This window comes from Heterodontus francisci, unplaced genomic scaffold (assembly GCF_036365525.1).
Source record: "Heterodontus francisci isolate sHetFra1 unplaced genomic scaffold, sHetFra1.hap1 HAP1_SCAFFOLD_43, whole genome shotgun sequence".
NCBI classification, from domain to species: Eukaryota; Metazoa; Chordata; class Chondrichthyes; order Heterodontiformes; family Heterodontidae; genus Heterodontus; species Heterodontus francisci.
The window spans coordinates 1,795,939-1,816,377 of NW_027141852.1; the positions used below are offsets into that span (position 1 = coordinate 1,795,939).

Sequence of the window (20,439 nt, forward strand, 5' to 3'; positions counted from 1 at the left end):
CCATTTACAGAGATAGGGCACAAAGAATCATCATGGAAAGAGGCATGAGCTTCAAATCCAAAGCTGAAGTGACAGGATCAGAGGAACAGCTGTTTGTTCTGCAGTGTGGACTTCGGTCAGATCTGTAAACAAGCAGTTCCACAACAAAGGGGGAGAACTCAAAAATTAGAGTTCTGCCTTTCAGGAATATTGCCGGGAAGCACTTTTTCACACAAAGGGTAGTGGGAACCTGGAATTCTCTCCGAAAAATCAGATAAACCTGAGGGTCAATTGACAATTTCCAACCTGAGATTGAGAGATGTTTATCCAGTGATGGTCTGAGGGTTTATGAAATCACAGCAGGTAGCTGGAGTTAAGATACAGGTGAGCCAGGATCTAATTGAAAGGTGCAGCAGGCTCGAGGGGCTGAATGGCCTACCCCCATTTCTATGTTCCTCTGGCTGCAACAGGGCAGAAACAGCTGCGAACATACGTTGCATTTCATATTTCACAGCAAAAATACCAGCAGTCAGGAGCTGAAAAGGGAAAGATGACGCCTCGATGACCTGAGAATAAGTACAGAATGGCCTCCTTCAGAACTGGCGATTTTATCAGGATAAGATGCCGAACATTAGAAATTAATCCAACGGGAATCGCCATCCTCCGCCTCCAGGAATTGGACAATATAATGCTGGGATGTGGGAGTTTGGTTTGGGCAGGGGGTTGGCTGTGACACCACGAACACTCCCTCTCCACCTCCTCACTCCATCACCCCACCCCCTTCCCCTCTCCATGGGACCCCGGCATCATCCGATCCACAGATACTTTCCAGCAGACATCGCTGGTGAGTGACCGGAGTCCTGGTTCTCTGTCTCCATTTTCCCTGTCCCACCCATGGCCACTGAGGCTCCTCTCCCCCCACCCACCCTGAGAGCAACTAACCCACCTTGTCCATAAATTTAAACTGGAAAAGTGTCTCGTAAAGAGCAGGAGCAGAGGGGAGGCTGTAACCTATCAGAGAGGATTGTGTTCCTGAATCCCCAACTCTTTTTGCCATGTTTCCATTCAATGTCCACACTCTCTCCTTGGTCTGTCCCTGGAGACCTGTCATATCACGATTCTCTCCAGGGAATTTCGAAAGATATTTCCCCCATCCCTCCAGGATTTGCCTGGAGTCCCCAGCACTCCCTCCATTGCAGTACTTTCTGAAATACTACCCGTGCCATGTAATAGTCAAGAGAGACAGTGGGGAACTAGGCAGATCAACAGGATGTCTGGCAGATTCAGTGTGAGACGGTAACACTGCCGGGTAAAGGCCGCTTTCCAACTCCAATCTTAACACAGGAGATTCCCCAAACAGCTGCAATAAGGTGTTTGTAAACTGCTGGAAGAGGATGTGTGTGGAAATGGTGATGTTACTGAGTAGGTTATTTGTTATAGAATGGACTGTGTTTAGGTGGGAATATTACTGAGTGTTAATTGTAGCGGAACCATATTTAAAAGCTCCGGCTTTCTGGAAAGCCTTGACTATGAAGGCCGAGTCTGGAAGGGTTTGTGTGGAGAGCTGGGTTTCGGTTCCACTGTTAATAAAGGGTTTGAAATTGGCGAACCAGAGGAAACTGGAGGTGGAGCTGAAAGATGAGGGGCCGTTCTCTCTCCGTCTGTCACTCTGGGTGTCTCCTCCCCATCTGCTCTCTTTTCAATCTTCACTCTGTCTCCTCCCCTTCCTGCTCTCTCTCTGCCATTCTCAGGCAGGTCCGGGCGGTCTGTGTAAAGTAGAGCCTGCAAGAGTCTGCTTCTTATATTGTGTAGTGACCTGAGTGAAGAATCATCATGTCTGGCAGAGGTAAAGGAGGCAAAGGACTGGGCAAAGGCGGAGCAAAGCGGCACCGCAAAGTGCTTCGTGATAATATCCAAGGCATCACCAAACCAGCACTCCGCCGCTGGCTCGCCGTGGCGGGGTCAAGCGGATCTCGGGTTTGATCTGTGAGGAGACTCGCGGGATGTTGAAGGTTTTCCTGGAGAATGTGATCAGGGATGCGGTCACCTACACTGAGCACGCCAAGCGCAAGACGGTCACTGCCATGGATGTGGTGTACGCTCTGAAACGGCAGGGCCGCACTCTCTACGGATTCGGCGGTTGAACAATTTGACCCTTTCCAGCAAACACAAAACAAAGGCTCTTCTCAGAGCCACCCACCGCCTCACAGAGAAAGCAGTGACCGAGAAATGGGAGCTGGGATATGCTGTTCAGAACAGTTCAATCAATCTGAAATATTTCAGATTTCCAGCATCCGCAGTATTTTACTTTTAATTCTTTGTTCAATCAATCTGCTGTGTTCGGGATGAAAAAAACTGGAATCCCCGAATTTGACATTTCATTTGCAGCAAGGATGTGCAGTGGATTTGATTTTCTAAACGGGCTGTGTAAACAGTGCCCGAGACTCTCCAGTTAGTTATTTCCCCAGTCGACACATGCCCTCAGTGAAAAGCCACATCACTCCTCCAGAATCACTCATTGTTTTCATAGAATTTCAAAATGATTTCGCTGCAATGAGGGAATCCGGGAGTTTTGCAGCAGCCGTTGAATCGGTCACTGGAACCAAACCCACTTGTGATGTTATTTCCCCCGAGACGGTGTTTCCTGCACTGAAACTGACTTTTTTTTTATTTATTTCCAAAATATACTTTATTCATTAAAATCTGTAAAAATTACATTGCCAAACAGTTTCCAAACAGCACCAAAAAATGCAAACATTGCAAGGGAGAGCAGTTTCCTTCAATACTGTCTTGAGTTTCTTCCCAACACTTCCGTTTCACAATTGTCATGTCAATTACAGTTTTACATTTACAGCAATTGAGAATATTAACGATACAGTTTGAGGGGTTTCCCATGGATCCAGCCCCTCAGTCCAGCTTGGTGGGGGAACCTTACACTGTGGTCTTTCCCCATTGAGCCTTTGCTGCGGCTGCCCCAAGCTTTAGTGCGTCCCTCAGCACGTCGTCCTGGACCTTGGAATGTGCCAGTCTGCAACATTCGGCGGTGGACAACTCTTTGCGCTGGAAGACCAGCAAGTTTCGGGCAGACCAAAGGGCGTCTTTCACCGAATTGATGGTCCGCCAGCAGTAGTTGATGTTTGTCTCGGTGTGCGTCCCTGGGAACAGCCCGTAGTGCACAGACTCCTGTGTTACAGAGCTGCTTGGGATGAACCTTGACAAAAACCACTGCATCTCTTTCCACACCTGCTTTGCAAAGGCACATTCCAGGAGGAGGTGGGCGACCGTCTCTTCCCCACCACAGCCAACGCGGGGGCACTGTGCGGAGGGGGCGAGACTTTGGGTGTGCATGAAGGATCTGACGGGGAGGGCTCTTCTCACCACCAGCCAAGCTACGTCTTGGTGCTTGTTTGAAAGTTCTGGTGATGAGGCATTCCGCCAAATTACTTTGACGGTCTGCTCGGGGAACCATCCGACAGGATCCACCGTTTCCTTTTCCCGTAGGGCCTTGAGGACATTCCGTGCAGACCACTGCCTGATGGACCGGTGGTCAAAGGTGTTTTTCCGCAGAAACTGCTCCACGAAGGATAGGTGGTACGGCGCCGCCCAACTGCATGGTGCGTTCCGCGGCAATGTGACCAGGCACATCCTTCGCAACACCGGGGACAGATAGAACCTCAGCATGTAGTGACACTTGGAGTTTGCGTACTGGGGATCTACACATAGCTTGATGCAGCCGCACACGAAGGTGGTCATCAGGATGAGGGCCACGTTGGGTACATTTTTCCCGCCCATGTCCAGAGATTTGAACATCGTGTCCCTCCGGACCCGATCCATTTTAGATCCCCAGACGAAGCGGAAAATGGCTCGGGTGACTGCCACGGCGCAGGAGTGGGGTATGGGCCAGACCTGCGCCACGTAGAGCAACAACGTGAGCGCCTCGCACCTGATCACCATGTTCTTCCCCACAATGGAGAGAGATCGCTGCCCCCACATGCCCAACTTTTGTCGTACCTTGGCTACTCGCTCCTCCCAGGTTTTGGTGCACGCCCCGGCCCTTCCGAACCATATCCCCAGCACCTTCAGGTAATCTGACCTGACGGTGAAGGGGACAAAGGATCGGTCAGCCCAGTTCCCAAAGAACATGGCCTCGCTCTTGCCGTGGTTAACTTTGGCTCCCGAGGCCAGTTCGAACTGGTCGCAGATGCTCATCAGTCTCCGCACGGACAGCGGATCCGAGCAGAAGACGGCGACGTCATCCATGTACAGGGAGGTTTTGACCTGAGTGCCTCCGCTGCCTGGGATTGTCACCCCTCTTATGCTCGCTTCCTTCCTAATAGACTCAGCAAAGGGTTCAATACAGCAAACAAACAAGACCGGGGACAGAGGACAGCCCTGTCTGACTCCAGATTTGATCGGGAAACTTTCAGATTCCCACCCGTTGATTGACACTGCGCTACTGATGTTTGTGTCGAGCAGTTGTATCCAATTGCAGATTCCCTCCACAAACCCCATTTTGGAAAGCACGTCCATAATGTAGGTGTGCGATATCCTGTCAAAAGCCTTCTCCTGGTCCAGGCTGATGAGGCAGGTGTCCACCCTCCTGTCCCGTACGTAGGCGATCGTATCCCTGAGTAGCGCGAGACTGTCAGAGATCTTCCTGCCGGGTACAGTACAGGTCTGATCGGGGTGAATCACCAACTCCAGAGCAGACTTGACTCGACTGGCTATGACTTTGGACAGAATCTTGTTATCAACATTAAGCAGTGAGATGGGCCGCCAATTTCTGATTTCTGCCCTCTCCCCCTTCTGCTTGTAAATGAGGGTGATGATGCCTTTTCCCATGGATTCTGACATGCTGCCGGCCAGGAGCATACTCTCGTATGCTTCCAGCAGGTCCGGGCCGACCCAGTCCCACAGGGCCGAGTACAACTCGACCGGTAAGCCGTCGCTCCCGGGAGTTTTACTCGTCTCGAAAGACTCGACGGCCTTTGTCAGCTCGTCCAGAGTTAGCGGCTTGTCCAGTCCCTCCCTCCTGCTGTCATCTAAGACCTCTGTGATCGATGACAGGAAGGACTGGGAGGCTCTGCTGTCTGTGGGCTTCGCGTCATACAGCCCAGCATAAAAGGATTTGCTGATCCTGAGTATGTCGGACTGCGAAGACGTTACCGAGCCATCTTCTTCCTTCAGGCTGCTGATAACAGAGCTCTCTCTGTGTACCTTTTGGATGAAGTAACGCGAGCACGTCTCATCCTGCTGGATGGAGCGGACTCTGGACCGGAAGATGATCTTGGAGGCCTCCTTGGCAAAGAGCGAGGCCTTCTGGCTCTTCACCTCTTGGAGGTCCTCCTTGACCTCGACCCCCATTGACTGCAACCGGAGTAGATTTTGCATAATATTCTGGAGTCGGGACAGTTCCCTCTGTCTCTCTCTCGCCCTCTGAACACCTTTGTGGATGAAGAACCTCTTGATGTTCTCCTTAATCGCATCCCACCAGTGAACTGGAGACTCAAAGAGGGGTTTCACGGTCCTCCAACCATTGTAATCCCTTTTGAGTTCCTCAACGTTCTCTGGGGTCAGTAGTGTCGCATTGAGCTTCCACGTCCCTCTGCCAACCCGCTGGTCGTCCTGTAAGTGACAGTCGGCCAGTAAGAGGCAGTGGTCGGAAAAGAACACCGGCTTGACGTCGGTGGATCCGACCGTGACAGCACGGGACACAAACAGGAAGTCAATCCTGGAACGGGCAGACCCGTCCGATCTTGACCATGTGTATCTGCGCTGCGCTCCGTCTGCAGGTTTGCTGAAGACGTCGTGCAGTTTGACATCCTTAACTGTTTCTATTGGGAATCTGGACGTAGCGTCCAGTTTGCTGTCGTCACTGCCGGATCGTCCAGCCGCATCGATGATGCAGTTGAAGTCACCGCCTAGGATGACTGGCCTGGACGTCGCCAGAAGCAGTGGGAGCTGCTGGAAGACGGACAGCCGCTCGCTGCGTTGTACCGGGGCGTACACGTTGATCAACCGGAGCGGAGCGTTGTTGGACATCACGTCTGCTACGAGGAGGCGGCCGCCCACCACCTCCTTAACTTCGGAGATGGTGAAGTTACCTCCCCGCAGCAGAATACCCAGGCCGGAGGAACGGCAGTCATTACCCCCCGACCAGATCGATGGCCCGTGGGACCACCATCGTGACCACTGCCTGTAGGTGCTGAGGTGTGGTATTCCACACTCCTGCAGAAACAGTAGGTCAGCTTTGACCTTGGCAAGGTAATCCAAGGTTGAAACACATCGCGTAGTCGATTTAATGCTACGCACATGAATGGAAGCAATTCTTACACCCATTTTTTACTAAACATTAGTTGTTGCTTCCCATACCATTTGTCCTCGCTAGTCCCAGTCCTCCCCCTTCGGGATGTTCCTGCATACCCATCGTCTGCGCAAGCAGTTTCACGTTGGTTGGGCTCAGAAACCCCTCCTGATTTTTCATGCAGGGTTTGTGCCGCTCGGGTGACATCGGGGGGGTCTTGTAAGTAGAGAGGATTGGGTTGTCCTCAGCTGCTTCCATCTGTTCCTCCTCGAAAACATCACAGCTCCCGGTCTCCCGGAGCTCAGGTGCGCCAGACGTGTCTTTGCTCCCGGTGTCCCGGAGCTGAGATGCGTTCGCCACGTCATTACGTGTGGGGCATTGGGGTTGGGCCACGCCGGGCCCATCACAGCTTCCAGTGCCCGGGGGCTGGGATGCTTGATCATCCATCTCGGAGTTCTGCCGCCTCTTTTGAAGGGGCTGTCGTTCCAGCATTTCCCCGTCCAGTGAAGAGGAGTTGTTGCAGTCTGATTCAGAAGAGAGCCTCCTCTTGCCACTGGTTTGGGTGGTGGCTTTGGGATGTTTTTTCTTTGTGGTTTTCCTCTGGACCACTTGCCACTGACCTGTTGCATCTCTTTCCACATGAGGCGGCCATTCGCCCCATCAAGTCCATGTCGGGTTTCCAATCTGTTCAGTCCCTGACTCGATCCCCAAAGCCCTGCATAACCCCTTTGGGTCAAAATGACCGTGGCAGAACTCGAACCTACAATCTTCCGATTACCTCATGAAATACACTGAAGTCAAACGCCTTATTCATTACGCCACACGGCCATTAGATAAAATGAATGATCCAATCGGAGAACCTCGAAGCACAAAATACAAAAATTCATTGGCTGAACCTGTCAACCTGGCAGAATATTTCAATTCGTGAAAGCTGCCAATTTCACTGTGGAAAAGAAGTGATCGACTGGAAAAGTACATAAAAATCTATTTTCCCGTCACGCTTTAAAAAAACGCTTTTAAAACACAATTTTGCTTTTACCGACTCAAATTGCTGGTGCTATTTTATGAACAGCTTTATTTTGCCAATTTTTGTCAACTTCTTATCCGTAACTGACAGGAAAAGACTCCGTTCAGCAATCTTTCACGTGAAAAATAACTCAAACTCGGTGTGGAAGTAATAAATTACAGACTATTGGTAATTCCCCTTCACACAGGCTTCAGGGGGACAGTGAGAAGCCACTGAAATAGTTGCTTCATTCTTTTAAAGGTTCCCAATCTGTCCTGTTACTGACATGTTGGAATCAGATTTGTATTTAACAAGATATTTCTGTGAAAACAAAATCCTCAACGGACCAGCTGGGAATCTGGGAATCACTGTCGTAAAATAAAAGGCTTTTGATTGAGAAGACGGGACCTTCTCACCAGCAGCCGGGTTACATTCCCCTCACATCCTTACACAGTGAGCAGCTCTTTCCCTCTAGAAATAGACAGCAGCAGTTGGAAGTTCAGTGAAAGGATCAGTTCATTGAGACAAGTTTCTGACTGACAGGTGGTGCTGAATATTAATACAAGTAGGTCCTGGAATGGGAAACAAGTGTCCAGAGTGGGGTCTGAAATCAGGACAGGGAAATGGCCAGCACAGATACAGATCATTTCATTATTACATTGATATCTGACTGTCTATAAGGAGAAGCGAGTTAAACACATGATGGTGAAAGGAATGGAAGATGACGCTGGTTGTTCTAGATGAAGAGGGATAGACAGAGGTGTGGGTACAGCAGACTTCAGACAGTAATCAGCCCTTTCTGATACTGTGGGTGGATCTGAAAAGAGCCTTTGGGTATTTGATAAAATCCTGGCAGATTGACTTGGTTTTGGTGCCCAGAGCGCAGGTTTTCTTGGGCAGCAGCACGGCCTGGATATTCGGCAGCACCCCGCCCTCAGTGTCCTGGAATCAAAAGCAAGTGTCCAGAGTGGGACCTGAAATCAGGATGGGGGAAAAAGCTCTTTGTTTAAAAACCCTCAAATAGCTACCTTGTAATTGGTCAGGTTACTAATGTTTTAGTTAGTGCAATTTCTAATAATTACTAATTAGAAAGTGCTGTTTGGACAGAGTGTAAAGCTGTGAGTTGATGTGTGAGGGACTTCACTGACTAGGGGAAGGAGGTGCTGTTTGGTCTCTTTTCTTTTCTGCTTTTTCAGCCTCCATGGTACAGGGGAAGAAGCTGATTGGTGAGTAACTGGTAAATTAATCTACTTATTACACTTATTACACGAGCAATAATAAGTTTGTAAAGCTTAGTTATGGCAGGGCAGCTCGGCCAAGTGGAATGTGCCTCCTGTGGTATGTGGGAAGTCATGGATGCACCATGTGTCCTTGACAAACACATCTGCAGGAAGTGTCACCAGCTGCAGAAGCTTGAGCTCCAGGTTTCAGAACTCGAGCAGCAACTGGAGTCAGTGTTGTGCATCCGCAAGGCAGAGAACTACGTGGATAGGACTTTTCAGCAGGTTGTCACCTCGGAGTTGAAGAGAGCACACGCTGAGAGGGATTGGGAGTTTTCCAGACAGACAAGAAGGTCAAGGCAGGTAGTGCAGGAGTCCCTGGAGGGCATCCCCCTTTCTAACTGGTATTCAGTTCTGAGTACTGATGGGAGAGAGGGTTCCTCTGGAGAGTGCAGTGACAGTCATGACCAGAACTCCATGGGTGGTTCAGCTGTGCAGGGAGGGAGGAGAAAATACAAGCGAGCAATACAGGTAGGGGATTGTATAGTTCGGGGAACAGATAGGTATTTCAGTGCTCGCAAACCAGGTTTCCTCCTTGGTGCAAGGATCATGGATATCACTGAGTGGCGACAGAGCATTCTGGAGGGCAAGGATGCACAGCCAGAGGTCGTGGTCCACATTGGTACCAACGATATAGGAAGAAAGAGGGATGAGATCCTTCAGGCTGAGTTTAGGGAGTTAGGAAAGAGATTAACAAACAGGACCTCAAAGGTAATAATCTCCAAATTACTCCCAAGGCCACATGCTAGTGAGTATAGAAATAGGAGAATACACCAGATGAATGCATGGCTGGAGAGATGGTGCAGGAAGGAGGGCTTCCGATTTCTGGGGCATTGGAACCAGTTCTGGGGAAGGTAGGACCTATATAAGTCGAACGGTCTACACCTGAACAGGACCGGGATGAATATACTTGCAGATGCTGTTGGGGATTGTTTAAACTAATTTGGCAGCTTGATGGGAACCTGAGGGCAGTTTCAGACAGGGCAATTTCAGGGCAGGGAACGGGAGGCAGAAAATTAGCAAATGACTCTGAAAGACAGAAGAAGCAAAGTTTAAAAAGTGTGCAGCAGAGGAATTTGGCAGTGTTAAAGGATATTTATTTATTTAAAGAGGCAACTTGATTGAAACATATCAGATCCTGAGGAGTCTTGACAGGGTGGATGTGGAAAGGATGTTTCCCCTTGTGGGAGAATCTGGAATTAGGGGTCACTGTTTAAAGATAAGGGGTCACCCATTTAAGACAGGGATGAGGAGAATTATTTTCCCTCAGAGGGTGGTGAGTTTTTGGAACTCTCTTCCTCAATAGGCGGTGGAAGCAGAGACTTTGAATATTTTTAAGGCAGAGGGACATCGATTCTTGATAAGCAAAGGGGTGAAAGGTTATCGGGGGTAGGCGGGAATGTGGAGTAATCAATTCAGCCGTGAACTTATTGAATGGGGAAGCAGGGTCTAGGGGTCGAATGGCCTACTCCTGCTCCTAATATTTATACTTGTATGTATATTCATATGGTAAATAAAGCTGATGAGCTGAGGGCACAGATAGACACATAGAACAATACAGCACAGGAACAGGCCATTCGGCCCTCCAAGCCTGTGCTGATAAAGTAACATCACACTTTTTATTTTTATTTAGAGATACAGCACTGAAACAGGCCCTTTGGACCACTGAGTCTGTGCTGACCAACAACCACCCATTTATACTACGCCTACAGTAATCCCATATTCCCTACCACCTACTTACACTAGGTGCAATTTACAATGGCCAATTTACCTATCAACCTGCATTCTTTGGCTGTGGGAGGAAACCGGAGCACCCGACGAAAACCCACAGGGAGAACTTGCAAACTCCACACAGGCAGTACCCAGAATCGAACCCGGGTTCCTGGAGCTGTGGTGCTAACCACTGCGCCATTGTGCCCACACATGGTAACACAATATCATTGCAATAAGGGAAACTCGGCTTCAAGAGGGCAAGAATGGCAGCTCAACATCTCTGGATATAGAGTTTTCATGTGGCATAGGGATAAAAAAAGGTGGGAGTGTAGCATTATTAGTTAAGGAAGGCATACAGCTTTGAGGAGGGATTATATTATATGCTAAATGAATCATCAAATGAGGCCATATGGGTGGAGCTCAGAAATAAAAAAGGGGCAGCCACACTACTAGGAGTGTACTGTAGACCCCCAAATAGTGAGAGAGAGATAGAAGAACAAATATGTAGGCAAATTGCTGTGTGCAAAACTATAGGGAAATAATAGTTGGGGATTTCAACTATCCCAATATCAACTGGGATACAAACAGTGTGAAGGGCACAGAGGGCACAAAATTCTTGAACTGCATTCAAGAGAACTTTAATAGCCAGCACATCACAAGTCCAATGAGAGGGGGCACAATTCTAGAGCGAGTCTTCAGTAATGAAGCTGGGCAAGTAGCAGTGGGTGTCCATTTTGGAGATAGCTTTTTTTTATTCATTCATGGGATTTTGGGCGTCGCTGGCCAGGTCAGCATTTATTACCCATCCCTAATTGCCCTTGGGAAGGTGGTGGTGAGCTGCCTTCTTGAACCGCTGCAGTCCATTTGGGGTAGGTGCACCCACAGTGCTATTCAGAATGGAGTTCCAGGATTTTGACCCAGTGACAGTGAAGGATCAGCGAAATAGTTCCAAGTCAGGATGGTGTGTGTCGTGGTGGGGAACTTGCAGGTGGTGGTGTTCCCATGCATTTTATGCCCTTGTACTTCTAGTTGGTAGAGGTCACAGGTTTGGAAGGTGCTGTTCAAGGAGCCTTGGTGCATTGCTGCAGTGCATCTTGTAGATGGTACACACTGCTGCCACTGTGCATCGGTGGGGGAGGGAGTGAATGTTTGTAGATGGGATGCCAATCAAGTGGGCTGCTTTGTCCTGGATGGTGTTGAGCTTCTTGAGTGTTGTTGGAGCTGCACCTATCCAGGCAAGTGGAGACTATTCCAACACCCTCCTGACTTGTGCCTTGTAGATGGTGGACAGGCTTTGCGGAGTCAGGAGGTGAGTTACTCGCCTCAGGATTCCGAACCTCTGACCTGCTCTTGTAGCCACGGTATTTATATGGCTACTCCAGTTCAGCTTCTGGTCAATGGTGCCCCTAGGATGTTGATAGTGGGGGATTCAGCATTGGTAATGCCATTGAATGTCAAGGGGAGTTGGTTCGATTCTCTCTTATTGGTGATGTTCATTGCCTGGCACTTGTGCGGCCCGAATGTTACTTGCCACTTATCAGCCCATGCCTGGATATTGTCCATGTCTTGCTGTATTTCTACACGGACTGCTTCAGTATCTGAGGAGTCATGAATGGTGCTGAACATTGTGCAATCATCAGCGAACATCCCCACTTCTGACCTTCTGATTGAAGGGAGGTCATTGATGAAGCAGCTGAAGATGGTTGGGCTGAGGACATTACCCTGAGGAGCGCCTGCAGTGATGTCCTGGAGCTCAGATGATTGACCTCCAACAACCACAACCATCTTCCTTTGCGCTAGGTATGACTCCAGCCAGTGGAGGGTTTTCCCATTGACCTCAGTTTTGCTCGGGCTCCTTGATGCCATACTCGGTCAAATACTGCCTTGATGTCAAAGGCAATCACTCACACCTCACCTCTTTTGTCCATGTTTGAACCAAGGCTGTCATGAGGTCAGGAGCTGAGTGGCCCTGGCAGAACCCAAACTGAGTGTCACTGAGGCAGGTTATTGCTAAGCAAGTGCCGCTTGATGGCACGTTCCATCATTTTACTGATGATTGAGAGGAGACTGATGGGGCCTAAAGTGATGGAAGGTGTCACCAATATTGCCATCAAGCAGCACTAGCAGATATGTCCTTTTGGATTCGGCCAGTAGAGATGCTTCCGAGCCACTCTTGGTGATGGACATTGAAGTCCCCCACCCAGAGTACATTCTGTGCTCTTGCCACCCTCAGTGCTTCCTCCAACTGCAGTTCAACATGGAGGAGTACTGACTCATCAGCTGAGGGAGGGCAGTAGGTGGTAATCAGCAGGAGGTTTCCTTGTCCATTGTTTGATCTGATGCCATGAGACCTCATGGGGTCCAGAGTCGATGTTGAGGACTTCCAGGGCAATTCCCTCTCTACTGTACCGACACCTCTGGTGAGTCTGTCCTGCCCGTGGGACAGTACATACCCAGGGATGGTGATGGCAGTGTCTGCGACATTGCCTGTAAGGTATGATTCTGTGAGTATGACTATGTCAGGCTGTTGCTCTCCCAACTTAACACAAGCCACCAGATGTTACTAAGGAGGACTTTGCAGGGTCGACAGCGCTGGGTTTGCCATTGTCATTTCTGGTGCCCAGGTCGACGCCGGGTGGTCCGTCTGGTTTCATTCCTTTTTATTGACTTCGTAGTGTTTAGTTTCAACTGAGTGGCTCGCTCGGCCATTTCAGAGGGCATGTAAGAGTCAACCACATTGCTGTGGGTCTGCAGACGCATGCAGGAAAGACAAGAACAGCAGATTTCCTTCCCTAAAGGGCATGAGTAAACCAGATGGGTTTTTACAACCATCAACAATGGTTTCATGGCCATCATTAGACTTGCTTTTTAATTGCAGATTTATTATTTGGATTTAAATTTCAATGGTGGGATTTGAACCCACGTCCCCTGAGCAATACCCTAGGTGTCTGGGTTACTAATCCACTGACAAGTCCACTGACAAGACCACTACGCCACCACCACCCCTAGTGACCATACTGCAATTAGTTATGGCATAATCATGTAAAAGGACAAAGATACAACAGAAGTAAAAGTTCTAAATTGGGGGAAGGCAAATTTTACAAAACTGAGACGTGACTTGGTGGATGTGGACTGGATACAACTACTTGAAGGAAACCCCAAAGATGTTCTATCAGTACATTAAGAGCAAGAGGATAACTAAGGAAAGGGTACGGCCTATCAGAGATGTACAAGGGAACGTATGAGTGGATGCAGAAGATGTGTGTGGGGTTCTTAATGAGTTTTTTTCTCTGCCTTCACAAAGGAGAGGGATGATGCAGACAAAGAAGAGGAGTGTAAAATATTAGATACGATAAGCATAATGAGAGTGGAAGTACTAGAGAGTCTGACATCCTTCAAAATGAATAAATCACCAGGGCCGGATGGTTTGCATCTGAGGTTGTTAAAGGAAGCCAGGGAGGAAATAGTGGATGCGCTGAGGATCATCTTCAAATCCTCACTGGATATGGGGGAGGTGCCGGAGGATTGGAGGTCTGCGAACGTTGTACTATTATTTAAAAAGGATGTGAGGGATAGGCCAAATAATTATAGGCCGGTCAGTCTGACCTCGGTGGTGGGTAAATTATTAGAATCAATTCTGAGGGACAGGATAAACTGCCACTTAGAAAGGCAAGGATTAATCAGGGATAGTCAGCATGGATTTGTTAAGGGAAGGTCATATCTCACTAACTTGATTGAGTTTTTTGAGGAAGTAACAAGAAACATTGATGAGGATAGTGTGGTGGATGTGGTCTACATGGATTTTAGTAAGGTCCCACATGGCAGACTGGTCAGTAAAATGAAAGCCCATGGAATACAGGGGAATGTGGCAGGTTGGATCCAAAATTGACTCAGTGAAACAAAGGATAGTTATCGACGGATGTTTTTGCGAATGGAAAGCAGTTTTCAGTGGCATTCCACAGGGCTCAGTGTTGGGTCCCTTGCTGTTTGTGGTATATATTAATGATTTGGAATTAAATGTGGGAGGTATGATTGGGAAATTTGCTGATGACACAAAAATTGGCCGTGTAATTGATAGTGAGGAGGATAGCTGTAGACATCAGAATGATATGAATGGATTGGTTGAGTGGGCGGAAAAGTGGCAAATGGAATTCAATCTGGAGAAGTGTGAGGTAATGCATTTGGGGAGGGCAAACAAAGCAAGGGAATACACAATAAACGGGAAGATATTGAGAGGGGTAGAAGAAGTGAGAGACTTTGGAGTGCATGTCCACAGGTCCCTGAAAGTGGCAGGACAGGTAGCTAGAGTGGTGAAGAAGGCATATGGAATGCTTTCCTTTTTTGGCCAAGGTATAGAATAGAAAAGCAGGGATGTAATGCTAGAACTATATAAAACGGCGGTTCGGCCACAGCTGGAGTATTGCGTACAGTTCTGGTCACCACATTACAGAAAGGACATAATTGCTCTGGAGAGAGTACAGAGGGGATTGACAAGAACGTTGCCAGGGCTTGAAAGTTGCAGCTATGAGCAAATATTGGAGCAACTCGGGTTGTTTTCCTTAGAACAGAGGAGTCTGAGGGGTGACTTGAATGAGGTGTACAAAATTATGAGGCGACTAGACAGAGTGGACAGTAAGGACCTGTTTCCCCTGGTGGGGAGGTCAGTTACCAGGGGGCAAAGACATAAGGTGATTGGTAGAAGGATTAGAGCGGACATGAGGGGAAACGTTTTTACCCAGAGGGTGGTGGGTGTCTGGAATTCGCTGCCAGGAATGGTGGTGGAGGCAGAAACCCTCAACTCATTTAAAAATACCTGGACATGCACCTGAAGTGCTGTAACCTGCAAGTCTACGGATCAGGTGCTGGAAGGTGGGAATAGATTGGGTGGCTAGTTTTTTCGGCCAGAGCAAACGCGATGGGCTGAATGGGCTCCTTCTGTGCCCTAATTTTTCTATGATTCTATGGAAATTGCCAGCACTGACACAGATCATTTCATTAGTACATTGATATTGGACTGACTATAAGGAGAAGCTAGTTAAACACATAATGGTGAAAGGAATGGAAGATAGCGTTGGTTGTTCCAGATGAAGAGGGATAGACAGAGGTGCGGGTACAGCAGACTTCAGACAGTAATCAGCCCTTTCAGATACTGTGTGTGGCTCTGAAAAGAGCCTTTGAGTATTTGAAAAAATCCTGGCAGATTGACTTGGTTTTGGTGCCCGGAGCGCTGGTTTTCTTGGGCAGCAACACGGCCTGGATATTAGGCAGCACTCTACCCGGAACGATGGTCACCCCTCCCAGCAGCTTGTTGAGCTCCTCATCATTGAGGACGGCCAGCTGTAGGTGTCTGGGGATGATGCAGGTCTTCTTGTTGTTCCGGGCCGCGTTACCGCCCAGCTCGAGGATTTCAGCGGTCAGATACTCGAGCACAGCAGCCAGATAGACCTGGGCTCTGGCACCCACACGCTCAGCATAGTTACCCTTTCTCAGGAGCCTGTGAACACGGCCCACCGGGAACTGCAGTCCAGCCCGGGAGGAGCGAGACTTGGCCTTGGACCGAGCTTTCCCGTTGGTCTTTCCTCTTCCAGACATTTCCACAATCTCACAAATACTTTCACAATGAATGGATAATTTCGTCAGCATTAAACATACACATGGGGTAGTCAGGATGGTCGAGCAGTCTGAGACGGTTCATTCAGATCACAATTCTCTCTGCAGGGGTGGGTTCAAATTCCCCTTCTGATAAGTTGTGTTTTTACATGACTAGAGGTATTTGGGAGTAGCGATGAAGAACAAACAGAGATCACGAAAGAATATTGACAAGCAAAATCAAAACAAATCCAAAGATGTTTCATCAATACATTGCAGTCAGAGGCAACTGAGGAAAGAGTAGGGCCCATCAAAGACCTAAAAATGTAACCTATGTGTCAGTGTGGAAGATGTTGGTATGTTTATTAATGAATATTTTACTGTCTTCACAAATGAGGGGGGTGATGCAGATATTGTAATTAAGGAGAAGGAGTGTGAAGTATTGGACATGATAAACTGAGGGAGAGAAGAAGTATAAATGGGATTAGCATCCTTGAAAGTGGATAAATCATCAGGGCCGGATGAAATGTTCCCCAGGCTGTTAAAAGAAGTCAGGGAGGAAATAGTGGAAGGTCTGACCATCAGTTTCCAATCCCTCACTGGATACGGGTGTGATGTCAGAGGATTGGAGGTCTCGTAACACTGCAATAAAAGCAAAATTCTGCAGATGCTGCAAATCTGAAATAAAAACTAGTTGCATTGGAAATACACAGCAGATCTGGCAGCAACTGTGGAGAGAGAAGCAAAGTTAACGTTTCTGTTCTGATGAAAGGTCACTGACCTGAAATGTTAACTTTGTTTCTCTCCCCACAGATGCTGCCAGACCTGCTGTGGATGTCCAGCACTTTTTGTTTTTATTGCTAACATTGCACCATTGTTGAAAAAGGAAGCGAATGATCGACCAAATAATTAAAGGCCAGTCAGCCTAACCTCAATAGTGGGCGAATTATTGGAATTAATTCTGAGAGACAGGATAAACTGTCACTTAGAAAGGCACAGATTAATCAAGTACCGTCAGCATGGATTTGTTAAGGGAAGCTCCTGTCTGACTACCATGATTGAATGTTTTTGAAGAAGTAACAAGGAGGATTGATGAGGATAGTGCAGTTGATCTGATCCACATGGATTTTAGCAAGACTTTTGACAAGGTCCCACATGGCAAACTGGTTAAAAAAAATAAAAGCACATGGGATCCAGGGGAATATAGCAAGCTGGACACAAAATTGGTTCAGTGGCAGGAAACAAAAAGGAATTGGTTACAGGTGTTTTTGCAACTGGAGGACTGTTTCCAGTGGTGTTCCACAGGGCTCAGAACTAGGTCCCCTGCTTTTTGTGGTATATATTAATGATATGGACATAAATGTAGAGGGCACAATCAAGATGTTTGCAGATGACACAAAAATTGTCTGTGTTGTTGATAGGGAGGAGGATTGCTGTACACTGCAGGAAGATATCAATTGACTGGTCAGGTGGGCAGAGAAGTGGTAAATGGAATTCAAATTGGACAAGGGTGAGGTGATGCATTTGGGAGGTCAAAAAAGGCAAAGGAATACACTATTAATGGGAGAACACTGAACGGTGCAGAGGAAGTGAGGGACGTTGGAGTGAATGTCCACAGATCCCTGAAGGTAGCAGGACTGGTCAATAAGGTGGTTCAGCAGGTATATGGAATCCTTTCCTTTATTAGCTGAGGTATAGAATATAAGGGTGACCTGGGTGTCCATGTCAATAAGTCACTGACAGCTAACATGCAGGTGCAGCAAGCAATTAGGAAGGCTAATAGTATGTTAGCCTTTATCACAAGAGGATTTGAGTACAGGAGTAGTGAATTCTTGCTTCAATTGTATAGAACCTTGGTTAGACCGCACTTGGAGTACTGTGTGCAGTTTTGGTCTCCTTACCTTCGGAAGGATATTATTGCCATGGAGGGAGTTCAATGAAGGTTCATCAGACTTGTTCCTGGGATGGTGGGACTGTTCTATGAAGAGATTGGGGAAACTGGGGCTGTATTCTCTTGAGTTTCGAAGAATGAGAGGTGATCTCATTGAAACCTACAAAATACTTAAAGGACAGTCAGGGGAGATGCAGCTAAGATGTTTCATCTGGATGGGGAGTCGAGAACCAGGGGCTCAATTTCAAAATAAGGGGGAAGCTCCTTAGGACAGAGATGAGGAGAAATTTCTTTACTCGGAGGGTTGTGAATCTTTGGAATTCTGTACCCCAGATGGCTGTGGAAGCTCAGTCGTTGAGTATGTTTAAAGCAGAGATTGACAGATTTGTAAATACAAATGACATAAGGGTATATGAGGAAAGTGTGGGGAAAAGGGCATTGAAGTGGATGATCAGCCATGATCATATTGAATGGTGGGGCAGGCTCGATGGGCTGAATGGCCGACTCCTGCTCCTATGTTCCTATGTTCCTAACTCCACATGATCGGCGAGGCACATCTTCAGGCCGACTTGGTGGATGGTGTAAACAGATATCACTGCTTCTGATCTTCACCAGAACAGAGAGTGAGATGTAACATTGATCATCAAACAGACTGTGAGAGAATACAACAGAATAAAACACATGGAGAGTCACTGTGGAATAACAAATAGATTTGATTGGAATGTTGAATTCTGATTGGAATGGATAAAACACCAGAAACAACAGATTAAATTGGGATTCTCATCACTATATTGATCTGAGACAGAAAAGCGAAACTGATGGAAAGAAGGGAAGAAGGAAGAAAAGAAAGGATGGAACTGCTCACTTTTTTCAGTTTTTTCACTTGCCCCTCAAAGCTGGATAAAAAAAAAGTTGCATATAACAGAGAATTTCACCAAAAAGGGAGATTAAATGCTGCAGAAACCTTGGATCGAAGGATGCCCCAACAGATCACCTGTTTAACTGTCTCCTCACTGGGGGATTTCAATCAGTGAGTAATATTATTCTCTACCTTTTTTTGTTAAATGAACCCAGAACGGTCACTTGGAATTAATATTTGTGTTCCGACTCCTGAATAATAAAATTGTGAGTTTCTCGATATTTTCGGGACACATTTCCTGCTGAAAGAACTAAGAACTCTTTTCTAATTTACACAATACTATATACACACTCATCAAGCCTCCTGAGCTAGCATCCTTGGTGCTGCTCTCTACTCCCAAACCTCATCTCATGTGACTGTTACATCATCACTTTGACAGTGGGAGTGATTGATCCCAATGTCTTCAGCATTAAGCCTTTACATCCTTATACTACACTGTCTGTCCAAAAAAATGGGTGGAGGGAACTTGATTTATCGAAACACCAACAGCTGCCAGTTGAAAATCAACTCAAACCCATCAGCGAGAGAGAGAGAGACTGTCAGAGAACTTCCTGCATCCAGTCCTGACCCTGTCACACTCAGCAGCTGCTCACCCAGACCCCACTCTCATCAACACTGAACATTGTTACCGAGACACTTCAAATACTGTTTATAAAAGGCAGGAAAGGTCAATGTTCACACTGCTGTATTGAAAAGAACAAAGTTTAATATCTCCTCACTGTTTCTCGGTAACCACATGAGACATAATTTGGTTCCTTTGATTTTTCTTGTTCCTGACTGACAAATATTCCAAACCTCAGATGAACCCTCCCACTTGCGTCATGTCCCAGTCTCAGTCACAAGCAACACATAACAACACAAACACTCTGAAACATACAACGCAGTCACACTTTCCTTCAGTGACATTAATGTCGAGCTGTTTTCCAGGTTGAATGCAACTGTGAACAAATTTGTATCAAAGAAGTTGCCTTTGAAGTATCAGCACTGAATTTCTGTCCAAGGAGGAACAGCCATTCCAAACTCACATCCTTCACAAAGGCTGTTTTCTCTTGTGACGTAAATTCATCACATAACTTGAATTCTCACTGAAAGTTCAGAAGACACAGATGGAAGTGGTTGACAAGGTAACTTATACATCACAAATGAGAAACAAGGCTCTGCTGGGAATTGAACCCAGGATCTCCTGTTTACAAGACAGGTGCTTTAACCAACTAAGCTACAGAGCCAGATGTCGTTATAATTAAAATCAGAGGAGTGCACTATTTATTCTCATATAATATCAATATCAAAGGAAAATACAGCAGATGCTGGAAATCTCAAATAAAAACAAGAAACGCTGGAAATACTCATCAGGTCTGGCAGCATCTGTGGAGAGAGAAGCAGTGTTAACGTTTCAGGTCAATGACCCTTCTTCAGACCCTTCTATATATTCTCATCCCACTTCTCCACAGGTCACAACATATATTTTAACTTTTCCCACTTCCTGAAACAGTCAATCACATACTCTATTCTTCCCAGAATAGAAGACACTGACCAGGTTTCTTTAATGAACAGCAAAATTATCAGTTTATTACAGAACAAGTTTTAACTAGTCATGAAATAAAGCATAAATACACAGGTAGAAATTTTAAAAGTTCCCTTTTTACCTTAACCAACATTTAAAGCCCCTTTCTTACCACAGCCCCACACACGCACACACACATACACCGGTTAACTGAAAAAAAAAGAATTATTTTTTCAATTCTGAGTTCTGTTAAA

General features: G+C 47.0%; 1 non-coding gene and 1 pseudogene across 1 annotated transcript; one reads left to right on the forward strand and one right to left on the reverse strand.

The window, feature by feature from the left end:
• The first annotated feature begins 1,812 nt into the window (after positions 1-1,812).
• Positions 1,813-2,123, forward strand: LOC137365023 (histone H4-like; annotated as a pseudogene).
• Positions 2,124-19,833: 17,710 nt separating this feature from the next.
• trnat-ugu (transfer RNA threonine (anticodon UGU)) lies at positions 19,834-19,907 on the reverse strand. The gene has a single exon. It is a non-coding gene; the product is annotated as a tRNA-Thr (tRNA).
• Between the last annotated feature and the right edge of the window lie 532 nt (positions 19,908-20,439).